Source organism: Maniola hyperantus, chromosome 14, assembly GCF_902806685.2.
Source record: "Maniola hyperantus chromosome 14, iAphHyp1.2, whole genome shotgun sequence".
Lineage (NCBI taxonomy): Eukaryota > Metazoa > Arthropoda > Insecta > Lepidoptera > Nymphalidae > Maniola > Maniola hyperantus.
In genome coordinates this window covers 3,328,952-3,334,022 of record NC_048549.1, presented here as the reverse complement: position 1 = coordinate 3,334,022, position 5,071 = coordinate 3,328,952, and the positions used below count along the sequence as shown (strand labels likewise).

General features: G+C 37.0%; 1 long non-coding RNA gene across 1 annotated transcript; it reads right to left on the bottom strand.

The window, feature by feature from the left end:
- Positions 1 to 268: 268 nt before the first annotated feature.
- LOC138403253 (uncharacterized) lies at positions 269 to 2,430 on the bottom strand. Its single transcript, XR_011237553.1, has 2 exons — positions 1,477 to 2,430; positions 269 to 497 (listed from the first exon to the last, which is right to left on the bottom strand). It is a non-coding gene; the product is annotated as an uncharacterized lncRNA (long non-coding RNA).
- Positions 2,431 to 5,071: the final 2,641 nt, after the last annotated feature.

The window sequence follows — 5,071 nt, the reverse complement described above, 5'->3', positions numbered from 1 at the left end:
TAATTTTGATAAAATTGTCATTGACTTAAAACGGGCCTCGATAGGGGGCGGCGGGGTAAGTCAACCCCTTCACTCCTTCAGCGAGAGACTCGCTCACTTTTTGTATGGGTGAATCCAGAGACCCTCCGGAACGTCCCTATCTACTCTTTTTTTCCTCCATCAAGGCGGCAAGTCTCAAAAGCTAACCCGTTGTATGTAGGTAGGTATAAATTGAAATGCCTATAAAAGAATCTATTATGGCATGACTAGCTATAAAAACACTATGTACTTAATAGAAAAGCAGAGACAAAAAAACATTTTATTTACTATTAAATTTTTATATTATTATAAAACTGTAGTTTGTTGCGCAGTGTTACTGCACTTAGATGACTTATGAGGATCCTGTAGGGTGTAGTCTTGATGCAGCAATATCAACTTGCATTCTTCTAACAAAGTGGATTAGGTAGGTGGTGTGGTAATCCACAGGCTTTGAATAACTAACTGGTCCACAGGTATCACTGAAAAAATAGAAATTATTGATTTTTAATTTTTTTAATTGCTTATTAGACAATGGGGCCGATTCTCTTGTACACAATCTCTAAACTAAACTAAATTAACAGGTCTAAATCTAGTGCTATCCTTTTCTACAAGCAACATTATAAAAGGGATAGCAATAGATTTAGACGTGCCATTTTAGTTTAGTTAAGAGATAGTGTACAACGGAATTAGCCACAACAACTGTTCCTCTTATTTTACTATCTATCTTAATGAGGTCTAAGTTTTATTTATAATATTAATTAGTAAGTGGATGATGCCCGTGACTTTATCCACACTGATTTCCGGGATAAAAGTAGCCTAAGTCTTTCTCCAGCATGTACTCGCAACTTCATTTATCTTGTGGGAACTGTTCAATTTTCAGAGCCTAGGTTATTTAAAAAATAGGCTATATCCATGCCCAGGATGAAAGATCTTTGTACCTTTCGTCAAAATTGGTTGAACGGATGAGCTGTGAAAAGCCAGCAGATAGATAGACAGATAACCTTTATACATACACTAAAATACAGCTCAAACTCAAGGTCCCGAACTTCATTACATGTCTTAAACAAAGAAAACTTTATTGATTATTATTAAAGTGTAATATAGAGCTGCCTTTCTGTAATAGACTACCTAGATGTTTTATTGCAACTTTAACTTCAGTGTACCACAAGATTATGTCTAAAATGTGTTGCCATTTATCAAGCGGTCAGTAGTCGAAACTGTTCTAACAAATATAATAATTAATGATGGCTCAGCCCTTTTTGAACTCATTTAATGCTAGGTACCTAGTAGACAGTAATTATTTAAGTAGGTAGGTACATATGAAGTTATGTTATGATTTCACTATACTCTTCAAACCTGGCCACTTGTCTATGTGTCTGAATTCAGATCAAGAGATTTGTATTACCTAGTAATTAGTACATTATGTGGGCGTGATCCGAAGAGAGAGAGTAAACTTACTTAAGGTCGTCAGTCCAGCGGGTTGGAGGTCGTCCCATACTGCGCTTGCTGATACGCGGTCTCCACTCCAGAACACGTCTGCCCCATCGGCCATCGGTTCTGCGGCAGACGTGGCCTGCCCACTGCCACTCCAGATTGCTAATTCGTTGGGCTATGTCGGTCACTCTGGTCCTCCTACGGATTTCCTTGTTACGGATTTTGTCCCTCAGAGAGATACCCAACATAGCCCGCTGAGCGACTTTGAACTTGTGTGTCCACGTTTCAGCGCCATACGTCATCACAGGTAGGACACACTCATTAAAGAATTTCGTCTTTAGGCTTTGGGGTAGCGACGAATTGAAGACTTGACGAATTTTCCAAATGCTGCCCAGCCCAGCTGTATTCTTCTGTCAGCTTCCTCGTCGAAGTTGTTTCTACCAAAGTTGTATTACGTACAATAATATATACCTAATAAGCAGTAAAACTTCAGTTTTCTAGTTAAAACTAAAGCGATTGTTCCCTTTTTTTCAGTTTCTATGTTGGTTTGTTTTGATTTATTTTTTATTGACAATGACAGAGTAACAGACTAGAAAGCGGTAACTTTTTTTTTAATCTGATGAAAATTTGGCTCTGGACACAAGTTTCTTGAGGTTTTTAGTGATCTTAGACAAATTACCATAGACACACATACCATAGAGTGTGCGGTGGGCTGTCACTTGACTGTCACTGTCACGCTGTCAATCTTCTGTCAAATGCGTCAGAAAACGAAATAATAAATGCCAAATTAAACAGAGTGACAGCGTATATCTGTCTCACTTTTTTGCGAATGTGTAAGAGAGACAAATTGTGGCGAGAGTTGGACCATTGCGTATACTATTTCTTTTACTCGATGAGTCCAATACTGACTGTTATGGCCAACTCATACTGTGAGACAATACGTAAACATTGATAGTGAGGAGCAAACGAAACCATTAACGATAAATGCGTTGTTCAATCTTGTACTAACTGTACTGAAGTTGCACTCTATCGGCTACGTGAATTGTCTACGCCGTATCGTAGAAGCTACGCCTGTAGCTGCATGTAGCGTGCGCTATGAACTAAAGTTGTATGTCGACGTAAGTACATAATTAGTAAAAATAATGATGAAGCTTATTTCGTGGTTTAACGACATTAATCCCTATTTAAATGCAAAAATGCCATCCGAAATTTGTCCACCAGGATACCTGCAGCGGGTTCACGTTCACGTGGCTATTTGGATGAAATTCTATTTTTTACATAATCAGTCCTTTAAAATAAAATAAAAATTGTGGCAATATCACTTAAGCGCAATATCACTAAGTTCGAACGCTCTATATGAAAAACCTTATACGTACTTAGTTATACTAATATATCCTAAACAAAAAGAAATTCGTGGAAGATTGATAATAAAATGACAAAGCACTTGCTCGAAAAAATAATATCATTGTGGGGAAACACAAACAATAGCTCGAAGGAAGCTTCGGATTCTATGAATACTTATTTCGGTTTATTTACCACACTTTTGCGGATTTCTTTTGCGAATTCCGTGTTATAAGTATGAATCGTTCATTGGATAATTGGAAATGTTACATTATTAGGTATCTGAGTTCTTTATAAAGATTTTATGTAATGCAAATAGTAGGTATTTTTCTGTCGAGAATTATTCGCTGACTTTTTTTTAAATAAAAATAGCGAGAAAACCAGCAAGTAAGTTACCTGATGTTAAGCGATTAGATACCACTGTCCACTACCCATGAACATTTGCAGCTCCAGAGAAATCGCCAATGCGGCCGGCTTTTCAAGAATTTGTTGATCCGCATCTTGAATAACCCCATGTTGAAATCTAGTGGAAACACCGTCGCAGGAAGTTGGTTACAGTTTGCATGTGCGTGGAAAAAAGATCTGGCACAACGGGTAGGTAGTCCATGCACCATGGCACCCAGGTGGTGAGGGTGAAAATGCTTACGGGCGGCTTGTGGTACGGTTGTAGAAAAGTGTATTCAAAAACAGTAGGTCTAATGAGGTCTAACATAGTTTATATATGAAAAACTAGCTGATATCCGCGACTTCGTTCGCGTGGATGCAAGTTCTTAAAAATCAAATAAAATAATAAGAGTAGCCTATGTTACTCTCCAGGTCTTTAACTATACCCATGCATAAATCAGCGGGCCGATTGCGAATCGACTGCACCTATCATTTAATGACAGCATCAATGTCAAAATATGGTTTTCCTATCACGGTTCGGTGAGACAGTCCACAAAGGATAGATGTGGACAAAAAAATGTTTTGACAGTTCATTTACACTATCGATAAAATTTATTGTATGAAAAATGCTATTGCGGACGCGTTTTGAAGTTTGATGTCATATAAGAACCTCGACAAATGTTACGTCAAATGAGGTTTTCATTGAAACAACTCGAGAGGTGTTTTTATCAGTGACATAAGCCAACATAAGCTATCCGCAAATCGTTTTACTACTCATATTAATTAAAATAAAGTTATGAAAGGGATTAAAAAAGGCTATAGTAATTCTTCTGCTAGATAAGAAATCAATTATTAATTTTAGAAGCTAGTATAATAGTATAAAAGCATTTTTAGATTAATATAAGTCTCATAAGTACTTTTAAAAGAATATGTGATGACTCTTTCATTAGTAGGTTTGATGCACAGAGTACATTAAATATAGAGGTATACTAACACTGAGAAATGAGAATCACAGAGTACTTTTTACACGCACCTATAACTTCTTGAAGAACAGTTATGTGCATTTTAAGTAAATAATTAAATATCATTGCTTTAACGGTGATGGAAAACATCGTGTGGAAACCTGCATGCCTGAGAGTTCTCCAAAATGTTATCAAAGGTGTGTGAAGTCTACCAATCCGCATTTGGCCAGCATGGTAGACTATGGCCAAAACTCTTCTCACACTCAAGAGAACCGTACTCTATAGTGAGCCAGCGACAGGCTGAACATAATAGTATACCTTTGACTCCTTTGAGAACAATATGGAGAACTCTCAGGCATGCAGATTTCCTCATGATGTTTCCTTCACCGCTTAATCAAGTTAAGTATAATTAATTGTTTAAAACGCACATAACTCGAGATGCGTACCTAGAATTGAACCCCCAACCTTCAATTATTCAGAGGTGGACATCCTAACCACTAGGCTCTTCGGGGGACTTCTTCTAAAATTATTCCCCAAAGTAATGTCCAAAAGTCAAATCATTTTCTGATTTAATTGATTTAGCTTTGGAAATTACTTTGGAATTTGAATTATTTAGGCAAATAAAACAACAGTTTGATGATTTTTATGTTTTCTTTTATTAAAGTAGATTAGATTCTGACATTTTAATTATATCATCATCTGCTTCTTATAAATCTAATCTGGCACCATTCATTATTTTATTTGTCTCTGCACGGGGTCCAAGAGCTCGAGTTCACAACATATCCCAATCCATATCTTTGTCAGGATGAAGAAATGAATGCAGCACTGTATCACCTTTGCCTGAAAAAAATTATGATAACTGAGTAAGTGACCACTGACTGTGTTGCTTAATCTATACCACTAGGCACTATCAGCTTCTGTTTAGGTATGAC